This window comes from Rhinoderma darwinii, chromosome 4, assembly GCF_050947455.1.
Source record: "Rhinoderma darwinii isolate aRhiDar2 chromosome 4, aRhiDar2.hap1, whole genome shotgun sequence".
NCBI lineage: Eukaryota > Metazoa > Chordata > Amphibia > Anura > Rhinodermatidae > Rhinoderma > Rhinoderma darwinii.
In genome coordinates, this window is record NC_134690.1 from 181,248,595 (window position 1) to 181,269,718 (window position 21,124).

General features: G+C 43.8%; 1 long non-coding RNA gene across 1 annotated transcript in view; it reads left to right on the forward strand.

Moving 5' to 3' along the window:
* The window catches only part of LOC142759611 (uncharacterized), a 39,113-nt gene that overhangs the window by 3,984 nt on the left and 14,005 nt on the right, over nucleotides 1-21,124 (forward strand). Inside the window, exon 2 of the long non-coding RNA XR_012883158.1 lies at nucleotides 1,860-1,913. This is a non-coding gene — a long non-coding RNA (uncharacterized LOC142759611). The remainder of the gene's footprint in view (nucleotides 1-1,859; nucleotides 1,914-21,124) is intronic.

The window sequence follows — 21,124 nt, forward strand, 5'->3', positions numbered from 1 at the left end:
TATCTATCTATCTATCTATCTATCTATCTATCTATCTATCTATCTATCTATCATCTATCTATCTATCTATCTATCTATCTATCTATCTATCTATCTATCTATCTATCTATCTATCTATCATCTATCTATCTATCTATCTATCTATCTATCTATCTATCTATCTATCTATCTATCTATCTATCTATCTATCTATCTATCTATCTATCTCATAACTATCTATCTATTTATCTATCTATCTCATATCTATCTATCTATCTTTCTATCTATCTATCTATCTATCTATCTATCTATCTATCTATCTATCTATCTATCTATCTATCTATCTATCTATCTATCTATCTATCTGTCTATCTATCTCTTACACTTCTCACTCACCAGCAGCTTTAACTTACTGCACATCAACTAACGTATTACTCATGTGTTATCATTGTCCATGTCATCACTAGTTATCATCTATCTATCTCCCTCTCTCTCTCTCTCTCATCTATCTATCTATCTATCTATCTATCTATCTATCTATCTATCTATCTATCTATCTATCTATCTATCTATCTATCTATCTATCTATCTCATATCTATCTATCTACCTATCTAATATCTATATATCTGGGTCCGAGCACTGAGACCCCCACCAATCGCTAAAACGAAGCAGCAGAAGTGCTCGTGTGAGCACTGAGCCGCTTCATTTCTCTTCGTCTTTTTCCGGAAACCGATGTAGCAGAGTACGGGCTCATAGACTTTGTATTGAGCCCGTACACCGCTACATTGATTTCCGGAGAAAGCCGAACAGAAACGAAGCGGTGGTTAAGCGCTCACACGAGCACTTCTGCCACTTAGTTTTAGCGATTGGTGGGAGTCTCAGCAAGCTCTGTTCCCTGCCATTACAGCAGGTTGTCAGCTGTAACATACAGCTGACACTCGCGGCTGATGGCACAGTTGCAACTTCTGAGCCTGCGGCCATCTTCTTTTTGCGACCGGAAGCCTTTTAGGCCTTCATACTTGGCAGACAGGAGGCCATTGTTAGGCCTCCAGTTGCCAAAGCAACCATCGGTAACTCCGCGATTGCTTTTGAGCGCTGCATCTAAAGTCCAGATTGGAGGCTAGCACTGGTCCTGGCCTTGCAGCAGTGGATAGCGTTAAGCTATCTCTGCTCTAAAACTGTGGTTGTAGACATGGGAGCCTGTTAATGTGATGCCATAATGGCAGTTCGGGTTAACAGGCCAACGCGATGACGTCACTGGATCGCCGGCCTATGCATGAGTCCCATCTTGGTGTCTCATTTCCTGCGGGACTGAGGAGACTGTGAAACTTTGCAGCTCCCTTCGTCATGGGAACAGGGCTAGGTTAATACAAGTTTTTTTTTATCTGTTTGGTGGACACTATCTACAAGGAGGGTATGGCAGTATGTACAAGGGGTGGGGGGCACTATCTACAAGGGGGGTGGCACTATCTACAGGGGTAGTTTGGCACTATCTACAGGGGGTGGCATGTGGCACTATTTATTGGCTGAATGTGGTACTATCTACAGGTGGCTGTGTATGGTACTGTCTGCAGGGGGCTGTGTGTGGCACTATCTACAGGGGGCTGCGTGTGGCACTATACAGGAGGGGCATGACACTATATACAGGGGGCTGTGTGTGGCACTATCTATAGGGAGACTGTAGCACCATACCGAGGGGGTGTGTGACACTATATACAGGGGGCCCTGTGTGGGACACTCTACAGTGCCCCCTATCCACCCCCCTATTTTATGAGATCCCATTAATATAGATCTAAGAATAAAACAGGGAGGGGGGATGCATGCAGGGATAACATAACAAAAGTGGCTATACTCACCCCTCCAATTTACCCTTTTAAAGTTAGCAAGAACAGATGGAAACAAGTCCTTCCTGTCCCGATGCTTTGAGCTTCAGGTCAGTTTTTTTTCATTAACTATAATGACTATAAATGAGCATAATTAAGTAATAAAAAAATGGTAAAATATCAGTCCTTAACTGCTTGTTACAATTTTCATAACCCTGTAACTAAAGTTAATAAGAGTTCACTTGGCGGCCTAGCTGTATTTTTACATTGCACACAGAACTGATAAATGTTCATTATCGAGAGGGCATTGGTTGTGGGGAAAGGGGGGCAATTAAAAGTTTGCTATAGGGCCCGGTCTATCCTAGTTATGCCCAATCTATCTATTCATCCATCTATCTATTATTTATCCATCTATTAATCTATGTGTTCTTTAATATCTATCCATTTATCTAACTAACTATCATCTATCTATCTATCTATCTATCTATCTATCTATCTATCTATCTATCTATCTATCTATCTATCTATCTATCTATCTATCTATCTATCTATCTATCTATCTATCTATCTATCTATCTATCTATCTACTATATTGAAAGGGGGCATACACTGATCTCCACCTAAGTGAATGGAAGCTTCTGTGGTCATTCTCTGATTGGACTGAGAACCTGATAATAGGGGCCAAAAGTAACATGCGCTGTGTAATTTCTCAAGGTACCTCCTGCGGCACCATAGGCCACACGATGATCAAAGCCATTTTTTATATATACTTGTATTCCAACCCTTGCTTTATCCACCTACATGTTCCCCTCATGATTTTATTAACCCTTTCACGTCGCAGATCTGTAGTTTTACATCGTGAAAGGGTATGTAAATATGGCGCCTGCTCAGAAGCAGAGCGGGCTCCATAGCCAATGGGTCTCTGCTGTGTTACACAGCAGGGACCCAGCACCAATGCTTGCGATCAGAAAAATTTCTGATCGCAAGCATTTAAATCCTCAGATGCCGGTGTCAGATGTGACTGCCGGTATCTGAGGGGTTTTTACTATACCTTTCACTTCGGGGCCGGTCAACGGCTCCCACGCGGCGAGATCGCGGGAGCCGGTGTACTCCTATAGCACCTTGGAGCCTTCTGAATGCTCCCATGCCTACTATAGTAACATTGCTATTGAGACTTTCCTGTGGCAATGCACTGATTTTTCCATAGACTGCAATATTGTGATATTGCAGTCTATGGCAAAAGCGATCTAATGATCGCGGGTTCGAGCACCCTAGGGGGGCTAAACAAAATTAAAAATAGTTTAAAAAAAAAAAATACAAATTCAAATCATCCCTCCCTTTCCATAGATCACATATAAAAATAAATAATAATAAATATAAACACATTAGGTATCGCCACGTCTGGAAATTTCTGAACTATAAAAATATTTATTCAATACGTTGAAATTTGTAGCGGGAAAAAGGGTCAAAATGGCTGAATCACAGTTTTTTTGCCACGTCAACCCCCCCCCAAAAAAATGTAATAAAAAGTGATAGAAATGCCCGACATTACCCAAAATGATATTAATAAAACCTACATATTTCCATGTACAAAAAGACACCTTACACAGCTCTGTAGACAGAAATATAAAAAAGTTACGGGGGTCACAATATGGCGATGCAAAACATTGTACGTTTCTTTCAAACTTAATTTTTTTAAAGGTACTAAAACATAACGAAAACTATATAAATTTGGTATCACCGTGATCATGCTGACTCGCAGAATAAAGATAACGTGTAATTTTCACCGTACAAAGAACACTATAAAAAACAGAACCCATGAGAAAATGGAGAAAATGCAGTTTTTTGCAATTTCACTCCGTTCTGAATTTTTTTCCAGCTTCCCAGTACATCACACATAATATTAAATGGTGCAATTAGAAAGTACAACTTGTCTCGTAAACATTAAGCCCTCATATGGTGGTGTCATTGAAAAAAGAAAAAAGTTATGACCCTTTGAATGCAGGGAGGAAAAAACAAAAGCATAAAAACGAAAATTAGTCTGGGAAATGCATAGGTGAAGTGAGTGACTACACTGTCCATATATGGACACAGCGAAGTCACTCACTTCTGCAGCGGAATCCCCGACTATGACCGGGGATGCCACTACAGGAGAAGTGAGTGACTACACTGTCCATATATGGACACAGCGAAGTCACTCACTTCTGCAGCGGAATCCCCGACTCTATGGCCGGGGATTCCGCTACAGGAGAAGTGAGTGACTACACTGTCCATATATGGACACAGCGAAGTCACTCACTTCTGCATCGGAATCCCCGACTCTATGGTTGGGAATGCCGCTACAGGAGAAGTGAGTGACTACACTGTCCATATATGGACACAGCGAAGTCACTCACTTCTGCAGCGGAATCCCCGACTCTATGGCCGGGGATTCCGCTACAGGAGAAGTGAGTGACTACACTGTCTATATATGGACACAGCGAAGTCACTCACTTCTGCATCGGAATCCCCGACTCTATGGCCGGGGATGCCGCTACAGGAGAAGTGAGTGACTACACTGTCCATATATGGACACAGCGAAGTCACTCACTTCTGCAGCGGAATCCCCGACTCTATGGCCGGGGATTCCGCTACAGGAGAAGTGAGTGACTACACTGTCCATATATGGACACAGCGAAGTCACTCACTTCTGCAGTGGAATTCCCGACCTGTGGCAGGGAATTCCTCTCCAGGAGAAGACAGTGACTACACTGTCCATATATGGACATTGAAGTCAGTGACTTCTCCTGGAATGGGGGGGGGTGGGTGCAACCTACAGGGGGCTGTGTGGCATCACCTACAGGGGGCAGGGTGGCATCACCTACAGGGGGCAGGGTGGCATCACCTACAAGGGTCAGGGTGGCATCACCTACAGGGGGCTGGGTGGCATCACCTACAGGGTGGCATCACCTACAGGGGGCAGGTTGGCATCACCTACAAGGGGCAGGGTGGCATCACCTACAGGGGGCTGGGTGGCATCACCTACAGGGGGCTGGGTGGCATCACCTGCAGGGGCTGGGTGGCATCACCTACAGGGGGCTGGGTGGCATCACCTACAGGGGACTGGGTGGCATCACCTACAAGGGGCAGGGTGGCATCACCTACAAGGGGCAGGGTGGCATTACCTACAGGGGGCTGGGTGGCATCACCTACACGGGGCTGGGTGGCATTACCTACAGGGGACTTGGTGGCATTACCTACAGGGGACTTGGTGGCATTACCTGCAGGGTGCTGGGTGGCATTACCTGCAGGGTGCTGGGTGGCATTACCTGCAGGTGGCTGGGTGACATTACCTGCAGGGGGCTGGGTGGCATTACCTGCAGGGAGCTGGGTGGCATTACCTGCAGGGGGCTGCGTGGCATTACCAACAGGGGGCTGGGTGGCATTATCTACAAAGGGCTGTGTGTGGCAACAAATTGAAATGAAATTCATCCGATTTTAAAACGGACAGGGAAAAAACCGGATGCAAATCGGCCGGTAAAAACGGCAACACGAAACGGAATCGGAATGGATGCAAACCGGACGGGAAAATCGGCCAAAAACGGCCGATTTTCCCGGCCGACACTCGGACCCTGTCGTGTGAATGAGGCCTAAGGGATGATGAGTAGGCAAGTGGGTACTTTTTGCGATTTTATTTTTCTTTTAGGCCGGATTCACACGAGCATGTTCAGTCCGTGATATACGGTCCGCAGGTCGGCCGCATTTCCCGGACTGAGCACAGTGCAGGGAGCCTGGCTCCTAACATCATTGTTATCTATGACGCTAGGAGTCCCTGCCTCTCCGCGGAACTACTGTCCCGTACTGAAAACATGATCACAGTACGTAACAGTTTTCCCGCAGCGAGGCAGCGACTCCTAGCGTCATAGATGACGATAAGAGCCCAGCTCCCTGCAGTGTGCTCAGTCCGGGAAATGCGGCCGACCTGCGGACCGTATATCACGGACTGAACACGCTCTTTGCTACTTTGATCTTGGAGTACAAGGCCGGACATTCCACCAATAATTATTTGTTTCTAATATAATCTCAATAATTGAATCTCTGTATTTTTGGAATATTAATCTAACATGAAATAGCTACCCCCGACATAACAGCTTATCAGCATTGGAGCAGTTTCATTTGGGTGAACCTCAGTAATTTCACACAGAGACAAGAGGTCCAATGTAGAAAAATGTCTAGAACACGATTAGTTTGAGGACACAGCTTCTATTTCTTAGGGCATGGTTTCCCAAACTGTGGGTCGCGACACCCTGTTCGTCGTGTGAAGACCACTGACTGTTGTCCCGATTTCAACTGTATCTGCGTCCTCAGGACGCACATACAGTTGAAATCAATGCTGAAGCAAGGAGCTGACAACTCCTTGCTCCAGCATTAATTTTGCCGTGATCAGCTCGGAGCAGACAAGCGCGATGTAGTGACATCATTGCGCCTGTCTGCACTGAGTCGCACACTACACAGAACAGAGGAGCCGAAGGATCTCCACCCGGAGCCAGCGTCAGCATGCGGCGATCCAGGGCAAGTGCTGGGGCCCACTACCCTTTGGGGTGCCCACACGGATGCCGGGTGCTGACTCTGCCGTCATGGCTCCTCCAGGAGTGGAATCTCTGGCCAGAGCATTGCCGATTCACTTGCTGGGGATTCCGCTACTAAAGGGTGCCCCTTTCTAGGAGTGGAATCCCTCCCTCTCTGGTAGTGCCAAACATATGGAGAATAACGGCATGGGCTCCTCCAGTAGCGGAATCACCAGCCGGAGCATCTGTAATTCTCTGGCTGGGGATTCAACTATTAAAGGGAGCCCCAAAGGTGCTACCTACAGGGAGGGGGGCTGTGTGGCACTACCTGGGAGGGGCTGTGTGGCATTAGCTGGGAGGGGGTTGTGTTACACTACCAGGAAGGTGGGCTGTGTGGCACTACCTGGGAGGGGGCTGTGTGGCACTACCAGGGAGGGTGCTGTGTGGCACTACCTGGGAGGGGGGCTGTGTGGCAGTACCTATGAGGGGGCTGTGTGGCAGTACCTATGAGGGGGCTGTGTGGCAGTACCTACGAAGGGGGCTGTGTGGCAGTACCTATGAGAGGGCTGTGTGGCAGTACCTACAAGGAGGGCTGTGTGGCACTAACTACGAGGGAGGCTGTGTGGCACCATCTACTGGGGGCACTGTGGCACTATCTACAGAGGGCACTAAATTTATGGGGGTACAAACTGGGGCCTAACTTCCATATGGGGGCATAAACAGGGCCTAACTTCTATATGAGGGCACAAAGTGAAGTTTTCTGCCATTTTACTGCCGCCGTGAGTTCCCCCGCAAAGGGGCCCGCTAAGTTTGTGTCCCCCAAATGTCCACATAAACCTGGAGCCCGCCCTGCTTCCACCCGACAGGCATAGGTGATTATGTATTTTATTATTTTTATTAAGCACTATTGGAGCTGTGTGGAGGCAGCTATGGGGGCATTATACTGTGTGGGGCAGCTGTGGGGCATTATACTGCAAGGTGGCAGCTATGGGGGACTTTATACTGTGAGGTAGTGGTTATGGGGATATTATACTGTGTGGGGACAGCAATGGGGCATTTTACTGTGGGGGGAATTATGGGGGAATTATATTGTGTGGGGACAGCTATGGAGGGCATTAAACTGTGAGGAGGGCAGCTATAGGAGCATTATACAGTGTGGGCGCAGCTATAGGGGCATTATACTGTGTGGGGCAGCTATACGGGCATTATAATGTGTGGGGCAGGTATAGGGGCATTATGCTGTGTGGGGACAGCTTTAGGGGCATTACACTGTTTGGGCACAGCTATATGGGCAATATACTGTGTGTGGGGGCAGCTATGGAGGCATTATACTGCATGGGGCAGCTGTGCGGCATTATACTGTGTGGTGGCAGCTATGGGGCATTATTCTGCGTGGGGGCAGCTGTGGGGCATTATACTCTGAGGTGGCAGCTATAAGGGGCATTATACTGCGTGAGAGCAGCTGTGGAGAATTATACTGTGAGGTGGTGGGGCATTTTTTAATGTGTGGGGGCAGGTATGGGAGAAATTATACTGTGGGGAGGGAAGCTGTACAGGCATTATACTGTGTGGGGGCAGCTATAGGGACATTATGCTGCGTTGGGGCATCTATAGGGGCATTATACTCTGTGGGGGCACTAAGGGGTCATTATACTGTGTAGGGGCAGCTATGAGGGCATTATACTATGTAGGGAGGCACTATAGGGGATTATACTGTGTGGGGACCACTAAAGGGTCATTATACTGTGTGGGAGGCCCACTGGGTTGGGGCCCACTCAGATGTGTTTCACCCCCCTGTTCTAAACGCCTAGCTAGCCCTCTGTTGGCCACTAATGGATGGGTCAGGTCACATCACCCACCATCAGCAGCCAAAGTTGGGCCACAGTGACGCACATCAGCAGGATACCTTGAGCCTGCCCCATTCCCCGCCCACACAATTGTCGCTGTTTTCGATGTTGCAGGGACTTATTTTTCAAATGGAGCCAAGTACTTTCATCTAACTACGAATGATGTTCACATACATCAGACGAAATGGGGCTAAGTACGGTAGTGGGGGTTCAAAGCAAACGTCTCGGCCAAAAGTGCGTCCCCGCCTCAGAAAGTTTGGTAACCACTGTCTTAGAGCATTATTTGCTTACAAAAACGGCTGCCTCCGGGCAACGGAAGTTATGCAGTGGTCTGTGCCGGAAGCAGTTGACTCCCGTCATTGTATAGCAGCCGTGCTGGGTTACTGCATCTCTGCTCCTATTCACTTGACAGCTGATCGGTGTGGGGTCCAGGTGTCAAACCCCCACGATCATTTACTGATGACCTATCCTATGGATGAAACTGCCCCTTGCCTGGACAACCTCTTTAACTGCCACTGTTGTATTTTAGATGTATGTTTGCTCAAGTATAGGCTTAATCCGCAAATTCTGAATCACAGCCAAAGGTAACCTCAAACACTATGTCCATTGCCAAATTTGACTCCTGTTTACAGTGTACAGCTTGGCAAAACTTATGAAGTAAATTAAAAAAAAGATTTGTTTATAATAAATGACAACGTGATCTATTTTACTCCATACATTATGAGGTAATTCTCAGAAACCAGATCTACAGATTTGCAAATGCAGCAATAGTGAAAATTGACTACCGAAGGCTGTTGTTAGCTTTTTGACCCTAGAAAAGTGAGACTTGGGTGATTCAGCTTGTTTAAAAAAGGGCATCAGTATGGATTGTGATGAAACCCAGAGGATATACCGTTAAATGAAATTTGGATTTAAAATGCTTCCCCTAAATCCTCAACAAAATGATCCAAACCACAGAACAATACATAAACAACATAAAATAGCAACATAAAAAACACAGATTGGCAATGGCCTGTTTCTAGCGTCAGGGGTTCCAGTTTCCCTCCATATTTCTTACCCAAAATTGTGAATAGATTGCAGGAGGGGGAAGGAACTTGAGCATGACAGACTTTCATCCTCTAAACAATCAATGTTTCCTTTCCAAGGCTTCACGCATAAGAATATTTGCAGTCACCGACGAATTCAAGAGCTTCTCTGAGGTGACTTGTAATATTCGTCATCATTTATACTAGGGGGCACATTATTTCTTATAATACACCTGCTACAGAACCTGTTTTTGAATAGAAAATGGGCTTCCTGTCTGCCGTTTATTGATATAAAACATCCTCATTTGTATTTTTTATAAAGTAGGTCAGCAACACCTGTATGTTCTGCAGCAGCTGGGGCACAGCACTGTATAATACACTCTTAGGGTACGAACACACACAGCGCGATAAGGGTGGATACACTGCGTCGAGCTGCGCAGCGTATCTGCCCTGAACACCGCAGGGAATGCCGTCTGAAAAATCGCACCACATTGTGGTGCGCGTTTCCGACTGAATTTCCGCTGCGAAGCGGCACCGGAAAATTAAAAAAAAACTTTAATACTTACCCCCTCCCTCTTCTCTGCGCGTAGTCCGGCCTCCTGGGATGATGTTGCACGCCATGTGACCATTTGATTTGCTGCAGCGGTCACATGGGATGAAACATCAGGAGAAGAAGCAGGGAACTCCGGGTAAGTATAACTTTTTTTTTTTTTCTTACTTGCGATTTATGCAGCGGAATTGCTGCGATTCCGCCGCAAATGTCGCAACACACACCACTTTGTTGCAGGGTTTAAGCACCCCATTGAATTCAATGGGGAAAACCTGCAACAGAGGAGCTGTGATTCTACAGCATTAATTTACATGCTGCGGTTGAGGAAACCGCACCGCAGGTTAATTTATGTGCGGTTTTTTTTCAGCAGCTTTTTTCCGCTGTGTGGGGACGACATTTGTTGAAATATCACCCACACTGCTGCTACTGTAATACGCGGCGGATTTTCCGCAATGTATCCATAGCAGAAAATCCGCAGGGTTTACGCTGTGTGTGTTCGTACCCTTAAAGAAAGAGGGGTGGTACATGTCAATCAATCAGTAGTTGGCAAAGGAGTTGGAATTTCCTGCAAAAAAGACCTGTGATAGCCTGCAGAAAGAGATGAGCAGCGCCTAAGGAGCAACACTCATCTCTGTATAATCGTCAGGTTCTGACATAAAAATATGATGTTTATACCTCTGACTCTGCCATGATGGGAAAAGAGACAGAAAGATTGATGGACATTTTTCTTGATGTTTATTTTACAGGGTGGGCCATTTATATGGATACACCTAAATAAAATGGGAATGGTTGGTGATATTAACTTCCTGTTTGTGGCACATTAGTATATGGGAGGGGGGAAACTTTTCAAGCTGGGTGCTGACCATTTTGATTCCCATTTTATTTAGGTGTATCCATATAAATGGCCCACCCTGTAGAATAAATAGGCTGGAACTGGGATACCCCTTTAATGTATGTACTGTATATATCAAAGTTACCGCCAGTAAGTGACGTCTTCCATCAGAATGCTTACTTGTTACCCTATTTCATAATAATATGCATACAATATACATAGATACAATAAAAGTCTATAATAGTTATACTGGAAATGCTATAATGTTAGGCACACGAACGTGCTTTTGCGGCCGCAATTCCCCCGAAAATCCATGGGAGAATTGCGGCCCCATTCATTCCTATGGGGCCATAAACACGGCTGTGGTTTCCACGGTCCGTGCATGGCCCAGGAGCCCGCACCGCAGAAAGAATGGGCATGTCTTATTACGGCTGTGTTCTGCGGTCCAGGCTCATTGAAAATAATGGCCGCGGCCATGTGCACGGCCCGCGATTTGCAGGAGGCTCGCGGCTATCACTCCGTGGCCGGCCGACCCGAAAATCACAGCCGTGCACATGGCTACGGTCGTGTGCATGAGGCCTTAGACAAAATACAGCTGGGAAAGTGGGCATATGTGTCTACAAAAGAAAAAAACAGGAAGAACCTTACTGAACCAACCACACCTTCACCTCACCAGTTTCCATTCACACACTTGTATATAGCCATGTTCCCCATTCCTTAGTACTATAAGGGGGGCCTCATTCAAAAATTATAACTACAGCCATTCCAAGGCAAAGAGACAGAGATGATCGCTGTCTAAAGAGCAAATGTATGACACAAAAATCACTGAATGAAATGAAAAATCTCATAACAACTTGCAGAGAACCTTGTGGAGTGGGTCAGGCGGTGAGTACGTTTTTATACAGGGTTTTCGTTGAGTAAAGTGAGATTTCTCTGAAGAGTCAATGCACAGTTACTATTTTATGTTAACTAAAGGTTGCTCCGTTTATTTCCCCAAATGAACTCTCCCAGTGAGTTCAAAGCTGCTGACAAAATCTCAAAGGTCTCTCCAGTGATGCATGAACACCATCCTTTTGTAGTGAGGGTTTCATTGCATGAACATTTACAGTATTAACATGTTAGAAAAACAAAAGGTGAAATAACTCCTGACCAATCACAATCCTTTCCTCTCCATACACCATTCAATACAGGCCATGTTTAGGAACCTCTTTCTGGGCTGCGGCTTGGTTTTGTAACATGACAATTTGTTATATATTTTTTTTTAAAACTCCATATTGCAAGCTCACAGTGCACCAGGGTGTGTGCTTTATGACAGCTGCAATGAATGAGAGATAATGGACAGAAAATTGTCCATAGACCAGAGCTCATACACACGACCATATTACGGCTTTGTTTTGTATGGAGCTGTAATAGAGCTTCTATAGAAACACATGAGGCATCTACCTGACCTTCGTATGCCTCGGATTTCTGTTTTACTCTATATGAACCATAAATAAAAAATTGTGCCATGATCTCTCTAATGCCATATGTACAGAGGCTTCCAGGGGAGAACATCTATGTACCAACGGAGCCTGTATGGCAGACAGGGGCATTGCTAGGGTTTTAAAAGATCAGGGGCACAAGCCTCGAGACATATATTTACCCCTCCCCGATTTTTTTAAATTTATTTTTACATATATATTGGAGATAGCAAATCTGTAAGACTAAGGCTCCTATATATAGCTGTACCGCTGAATAGAATTGGATGTATTTTCTCAGCATACAGTATCATACATGATAGGCTTAGATACATGGCCCCAGCAGACAGTATCACACATGATACTGACAATCGTGTGAATTTAGCCTTAGATACAGGGCTCCAGCAGTAAGTATACTTGTACTAAACCTCAGGGGCAAATTTGGGTTTTCTGGGGCCCCAAGCAAAGTTATGTCTCGGGGTCTAATCAAAGACACCTGTAGAGAGTTCCCCACACAATGCCCCCTGTATATAGTGTCACAGCCCCCCTGTATGGTTCCACACACAGTCCCCCTGCAATACATCCCCCTGGTAGACAGTTCCATGCAGTCCCCTGTAGGTAGTCCCACATACCCACCCTGTCTCAGCAGAGAGCATCATACATCATAGGCTTAGGGTATGTTCACACAGCTTATTTTCAGCCGTTTTTTGGGCCGTAAACAGCGCATAAAAACTTGCCCCATAAAAAAGAAGTGCATGTTACTTCTTGAGTTGTGTTTTCACTGTCTCAATAGAAAAACAGCTCTAAAAACGGCCGTAAATAAGCATCAAAAAAACGCTTGATGCATAAAAAATGCCTGAAAATCAGAGGCTGTTTTCCCTTGAAAACAGCTCTGTATTTTACAGCCGTTTTTTGTTAAGCGTGTGAACATACCCTTAGATACATGGCCCCAGCAGACAGTATCACACATGATGGACTTAGATACATGGCCCAGCAGACAGTATCTCACATTATAGACTTAGATAAAGGGTTCCAGCAGTCAGTATCAGACATGAAAGACTTAGATACGGGGCCCCAGCAGTAGGTATCCTTCTACTAACATGTTCACCCCCCAAAAAAAAGTGTGTGTGTGTATGTATATATATATATATATATATATATATATATATAGATATATATGAGACAGCATATCTATAGCACACTGACCCTATAGCTATGGATAGGATTAGATACAGTGGCTCAGCAGACAGTGTAACACATGATAGGATTAGATATAGGGCCCAGCTCGCTGACATTGCGGCTCCAGCACTGGGCCCAGGAAAGGTAGTTATAATAATTACTTTGCTTTTTTATGTGTTACTAATTTTTGTGTTTTTTTACAGGTTTGGTTGTTGGACTACGTCGGATACGAGGACCACTTCGATGACGGCTTTTTTTTATTCTCAATTAAATGGGTAATGAGGGTTGTGTGGGTGTCTTTTATTTCAATAAAATATTTTTTTAATGTCCTTGTATTTTTTAAAAACTTTATAACTACTGCATTATTAATAGCCGCTGTCTGATTGACAACGTCCATTACTAAGGTGGGCTTAGTGTTTGCCAGTGCAGAGGCTAACACTCACCCCCATTATTACGCCGGTACCTACCGCCACCTGTGGTGTCGGGAAGAGCCGTGTACGATCCAGTACCCGACCATCTGTAGTGATGGTTTGGCAATGGGGTGGCCGCAGGCTGGTGTTATTATGCTGGGAAAGGCCAGAAATAGTGGCCCTTCCCACCCTGGTAATGCTAGCCTGCTGCTTCTGTATTGCATCTGGCTGGTTATGAAAAATAGGGGGGGGGGGCATGTGGTTTTTTTCAATTATTTATTTAACAAATAAATAAATAGAAAAAATGACGTGGGGTCCCTCCCAATTTTCATAACCAGCCAGATACAACATAGCAGCAGCAGCCTAGCATTACCAGGGTGGGAAGGGCCACTGTTTTTGGCCTTTCCCAGCCCAATAATACCAGCCTGCAGCCGCCCCAGTGCTGGCCATCACTACAGATAGTCGGGTACTGGATCTGACCCGGCTCCTCCTAGTACCCCTGGTGGCGGTGGGTACTAATGGGGGTTAGTGTTAGCCTCTGCATCGGCTAACACTAAGCCCCGCCTTAGTAATGGACGCTGTCAATCAGCCAGCAGCTACTACTAAAGTGGTAGTAATAAAGTTTAAAAAAACAGACCTAGATAAAATATTTTATTGAAATAAAACCCCCCCACACAACCCTCATTAACCATTCTTTTGAAGAAAAAAAAAAAGCCGTCATCGAAGTAGTCCTTGAATCCGACGTAGTCCAACAACCAAACCTGTACAAAAACACAAAAAGAAAAACATTAGTAACACATGTGGTAAGCTTAGATACAGGGCCCATCAGACATGGGCCATGTATCTAAGAATACCATGTGGTAGGCTTAAATACACGGTTCATGTGTGATACTGTCTGTTAGACCCTGTATCTAAGCCTACAACAAGGCATGCTTAGATCCAGGACCTCAGCAGACAGTAATCTTATACTGTATAAGATTACTGTCTGCTGGGGCCCTGTATCTAAGCCTAATGTGGAAGGTTTAGATACAGGGTCCATGTGTGATACTGTCTGTTAGACCCTGTATCTAAGCATACTACAAGGCAGGCTTAGATACAGGACCCCAGCAGACAGTAATCTTATTCTGTATAAGATTACTGTCTGCTGGGGCCCTGTATCGAAGCCTAATGTGGAAGGCTTAGATACATGTTCATGTGTGATACTGTCTGTTAGACCCTGTGTCTAAGCCTACCACAAGGCATGCTTAGATATAGGACCCCAGCAGACAGTAATCTTATACTGTATAAGATTACTGTCTGCTGGGGCCCTGTATCTAAGCCTGTTGTGGAAGGCTTAGATACAGGGTCCATGTGTGATACTGTCTGTTAGAACCTGTGCCTAAGCCTACCACAAGGCAGGCTTAGATACAGCACCCAAGAAGACCGTAACGTTACACTTACCTCATCTTCGGCTCCAGGTGCAGCGGATGTCCCAACACCATCTAGTGTCGTGACATCATCCGCGGCGCACAGCGTCCTGACCTAATGACGCGAGAAGACGTCAGTACTTCTGCTGCGCTCGGGAAGGAAAATTGGTAAGTATGTGTCGTTACTATAGTAACAGGGGCCCGTGTATTTGATTACATAGGCCCCAGTTACTATTGTAACTTTTACAGATGCTTTGCGGGCGGCCGCGGCCCAGTTGCATTTGCGACTGCTGCGACACAAAAGTGCCAGTCACCAGGGATCTGGGGCTTGGGCCCCGAGGGCCCGCTGCTAGCGATGCCCCTGATGGCAGAGCACAGAGACCAATGCGTTTTTGTACTTCCTCCATGCACTGCTGTACCGGCACAGGGATCTGCCGTATGGATAAGTCCTAATACTGTCTCCAGGAAAGATGGAGTAGTACTTCTTCTCTCAAAGACCTAACAGTGGCAGAAGAGATGAATACAGAGCCTTATCTTTGTATATAATATATATTGTTACTATCCTGCCTTCTTTCGACCGTCAGCAGTACAATAGTGCTATCAAGAATGGGGTTTACTGGGCTTTAAAATAACATGGATGCAGCTGCCAGGTCAGCACATATGGCTTGTTTGGCATCCACTTCTCCCCGGCCACTGTCTGACGAGGTGGGACCCGCATCTATCAGCCATTTATGGCATATCCTTTCAATATGCCATAAAAGGCCAAGATGGGAAAACCGCTTTCATTTAAATATATGTAAAAATATACAACTTTCTCAGGAAACATTTTTTTTTAAATAAAATACTTGTGGGCTGTAGCTACTAACTGAGCCACATAAATTCTGCAGGAATATTGGATTAGTAATTGAGCAACATATAAATACCAGCTTTGCATATTATGGTTCAGATTTTCAGTCCGAGTCATGATGATGAAAAATCCTAAATCAATGTGGCAAAGATCAACAACAACAAAAAAATGGTTCCTGAAAATTTGTAATTTCTATGAAATATGGATTATACATTGTGAATACACATGACATATGAAAGCTTATAAATACAACAAGGAAACAAAGTCAGCATTGTGCATGGATGGAGATCAAATAACATCGCCAATGAAATGTTTATATGGAGGGAAAATAAGGAAGAGACAAATCAAGGTCACATTAGAGGTTTATATTGTTGCAGTCTGAACACAAACTCAATTGTTCTATAACCTGCTTGCTGCAAGGAAATCTTCATACTGACGGTTAAAATCTTCTACAGAATTTATACTTTGTTGACCTAGTGTAAACCTCCAGATTAACTTCTTACCGCAAGGTTAGATGCTCTGTATAACATATCTCTACATGGATTTCCTGCCGTTTTGTTAGGGATACCAAACTAAATCTTATGCATTATATACATTCTGTATGGCTCATTTATTGTCTTGGGATAACAGACTAAATCTTGATACATTATACACATTCTGTATGACTTATTAGTTGTCTAATCTATACATATTTGATGTTTCCATCAAGAAGGAGGGAGGATTACTTTGGAGCTTAAAGGTATTATTGAAACATTGCAGTTTTCACACTGGCCACTAGAGCACACAATAAAATAACATTTCCTGTATTCTGCTGCACACTTGTTTGCTTTGACGTGTAGACTGGGACAAGGTCCGCAGAGAGTAAGGATTTAATTACAGCTCTGTTTGCATCTCCCCTCCACATTTCCCTTATTATTCACCTATCTGGACCTACAGTAACAGATGCTAAATTTACAAAAGTGACAACTATGAATGGTAGGCATTACAGTGTCTATAGAGGTTGTTAACCCCTTCCCTCTTTGGCCACTTTTGACCTTCCTGACAGAGCCTCATTTTTCAAATCTGACATGTTTCAATTTATGTGGTAATAACTCCGGAATGCTTTTACCTATCCAAGCGATTCTGAGATTGTTTTCTCGTGACACATTGGACTTTATGTTACTGGCAAAATTTGCCCGATACATTCAGTATTTATTGTGAAAAACACCAAAATTTAGCGAAAAATTGCAAAAATTAACATTTTTCTCAATTTAAATGCATCTGCTTGTAAGACAGGCAGTTATAACACACAAAAATGTTGCTAACTAACATTCCCCATATGTCTACTTTAGATTGGCATCGTTTTTTGATCATCATTTTATTTTTCTAGGACGTTACAAGGCTTAGAACTTTAGCAGCAATTTCTCACATTTTCAAGAAAATTTCAAAATGCTATTTTTACAGGGGCCAGTTCAGTTGTGAAGTGGCTTTGAGGTCCTTAGATATTAGAAACCGCCAATAAGTCACCCCATTTTAAAAACTGCACCCCTCAAAGTATTCAAAACAGCATTTAGAAAGTTTCTTAACCCTTTAGACATTGCGCAGGAATTAAGGCAAAGCAGAGGTGAAATTTACAAAGTTCATTATTTTTTTCCAGAAATTCATTTTGAATCCATTTTTTTTGTACCACAGAAGGTTTTACCCAAGAAATGCAACTCAATATTTATTGCCCAGGTTCTGCAGTTTTAGGAAATATCCCACATGTGGCTTTGGTGTGCTACTGGACTGAAGCACCGGCCTCAGAAGCAAAGGAGCACCTAGTGGATTTTGGGCCTCCTTTTTATTAGAATATATTTTAGGCACCATGTCAGCTTTGAACAGGTCTAGTGGAACTAAAACAGTGGAAACCCCCCAAAAGTGACCCCATTTGGGAAACTACACCCCTCGAAGAATTTATCTAGGGGTGTAGCAAGCATTTTGACCGGCCAGTTTTTTTGCAAAAATTTTTGGAACTAGGCCATGAAAATGAAAATCTACATTTTTTCAAATAAAATGTAGGTTTAGCTAATTTTTTTTCATTTCCAAAAGAACTAAAGTAGAAAAAGCACCACAGCATTTGTAGAGCAATTTCTCCTGAGTAAAACAGTACCCCACATGTGGTAATAAACGGTTGTTTGGACACACGGCAGGGCTTAGAATGGAAAGTGCGCCATTTGGCTCTTGGAGCTCAAATTTAGCAGAAATGGTTTGCGGAGGCCATGTCACATTTGCAAAGCCCCTGAGGTGACAAAACAGTGGAAACCCCCAACAAGTGACCCCATTTTGGAAACTATACCCCTCGAGGAATTTATCTAGGGGTGTAGCAAGCATTTTGACCGGCAAGTTTTTTTGCAAAAATTTTTGGAACTAGGTCATGAAAATGATAATCTACATTTTTTCAAATAAAATGTAGGTTTAGCTAATTTTTTTTCATTTCCAAGAGAACTAAAGTAGAAAAAGCACCACAACATTTGTAGAGCAATTTCTCCCGAGTAAAACAATACCCCACATGTGGTAATAAACAGTTGTTTGGACACACGGCAGGGCTTAGAAGGGAAAGAGCGCCATTTGGCTCTTGGAGCTCAAATTTAGCAGGAATGGTTTGCGGAGGCCATGTCGCATTTGCAAAGCCCCAGAGGTGACAATACAGTGGAAACCCCCAACAAGTGACCCCATTTTGGAAACTATACCCTTTGAGGAAATTATCTAGGGTATAGTGAGCATTTTGACCCCACAGGTTTTTTGCAGAAATTTTTGCAAGTAGGCTGTGAAAATGAAAATCTACATTTTTTCAAATAAAATGTAGGTTTAGCTAATTTCTTTTCATTTCCACAAGGACTAAAGGAGAAAAAGCACCATAACATTTGTAAAGAAATTTCTCCCGAGTAAAACAATACCCCACATGTGGTAATAAACGGCTGTTTGGACACACGGCGAGGCTGAGAAGGGAAAGTGCGCCATTTGGCTTTTGGAACTCAAATTTAGCAGGAATGCTTTGCGGAGGCCATGTCACATTTGCAAAGCTCCTGAGGGGACAAAACAGTGGAAACCCCCAACAAGTGACCCCATTTTGGAAACTACACCCCATGAGGGAATTATCTAGGGGTACAGTGAGCAGTTTTACCCCACAGGTTTTTTACAGAACTTATTGTAACTAGGCCATAAAAATTAAAATCTACATTTTTTCAAAGAAAATGTAGGTTTAGGTATTTTTTTTTCATTTCCACAAGGACTGAAGGAGAAAAAGCACCACAACATTTGTAAAGCAACTTCTCCCGAGTAAAATAATACCCCACATGTGGTCACAAACATCTGTTTGGACACACGGTAGGGCTCAGAATGGAAGGAGCACCATTTGGATTTTGGAATGGTTTCTGGGTGTCATGTCATATTTGCTGAGCCCCTGTAGTACTAGTACAGTGGAAACACCCCAAAAGTGACTCCATTTGGGAAACTGCACCCCCTGTGGAATCATCTAGGGGTATAGTGAAAATTTTGATCCCAAAGGTTTTTTGCTGAATTAATTAGAATTAAGCCATGAAAATGAAAAATATTTTTTTTTTCCAACAAGATGTAGTTTTAGATACACATTTTTCATTTTTACAAGGAATAGAGAAGAAAAAGCACCCCAACATTTGTAAAGTAATTTCTCCCGAGTACGGTAACACCCCATATGTGGTTATAATCGACTGTTTACATATATGGGAGCATTCAGAAGAAAAGGAGCGGTATTTATCTTTTGGAGCGTAGATTTTGCTGGAATGGGTTGCGGATGCCATGTTGCATTTGCAAAACCCCTGATGTACCAAACAAAAGTGACCCCGTTTTAGAAACTACACCCCTAAAGGCATTTATCAAGGGATGTAGTGAGAATTTAGACTCCACAGGTGTTTTTCAGAAATGAATACGCAGTGGATGGTGCAAAGTGAAAATTGCAATTTCTCCACTGATCTGCCCATTCACCGCACAAGATGTTGTGCCCCTAGAGAATCTTACCCCATAAATTGTTAAGCGGGTTCTCCCGGGCATGGTAATGCCTTACTTGTGGCCATAAATTGCTGTTTGGGCACACTGTAGGGCTAAGAAGGGAAAGACCGCCATTTTGAGCATGGATTTTGCTTGGTAATAGTTCTGTTTGGGGTTTTGCTGGTATTTCAGCTTATAATGTGGTGGCATATGTAATCTGTGCGGAGTACATCAGGGTATATGTAATCTGTGCGGAGTATATCAGGGTATATGTAATCTGTGAGGAGTACATCAGGGTATATGTAATATGTGAGGATTACATCAGGGTATATGTAATATGTGAGGAGTACATCAGGATATATGTAATCTGTGCGGAGTACATCAGGGTATATGTAATCTGTGTGGAGTACATCAGGGTATATGTAATCTGTGCGGAGTACATCAGGGTATATGTAATATGTGAGGAGTACATCAGGGTATATGTAATCTGTGCGGAGTATATCAGGGTATATGTAATCTGTGCGGAGTATATCAGGGTATATGTAATCTGTGCGGAGTATATCAGGGCATAATAGGAGGGTATAATCATGGGGTAAATAATGCAATTATCCATAGATGTGTGTTACGATGTGAAGCGATCCGTTATTCACACTCCGGTGTCGCACTTATAAACGGTTTTCTTTCTTATCCCTCCTTTGTAACACTCTGCACCTTTTGGGGACTTTTTCTCCTTTGTAGTTTGGGAAATATTACTGGGAAAGTTTTGCGCTGGTATAATACGGGCGCCCTCGCTTCCAGCGGATGTCCCTGCCCTTTCCTAGTTCCTAAATACTAGGGCCCTGAAACTGAAGGAATGTTCCCCTCCGGCCTGCGCATTGAGATGTTTTTTCATCACCGCATTACTAGTGCCGTAACTTTTTTATTTTTCAGTAGATTGGGCGGTGTGCGGGCTTGTTTTTTGCGAGACGGGCTGTAGATTTTATTGGTATCATTTTAGAACACATACGACTTTTTGATCACTTTTTATTTCATTTTTTGGTAAAGGAAATTACCAAAAACAAGCAATTCTGGAATCGTTTTTTATTGTTTTTTTTTCTCTGCATCCACAGTGCGCCCTAGATTACATGTTAGCTTTATTCTGCGGGTCGATACGATTACGGCGATACCAAATTTATATAGTTTTTTTTATGTATTGCGGCTTTTGCACAATAAAATCACTTTTTTTATAAAATCATTT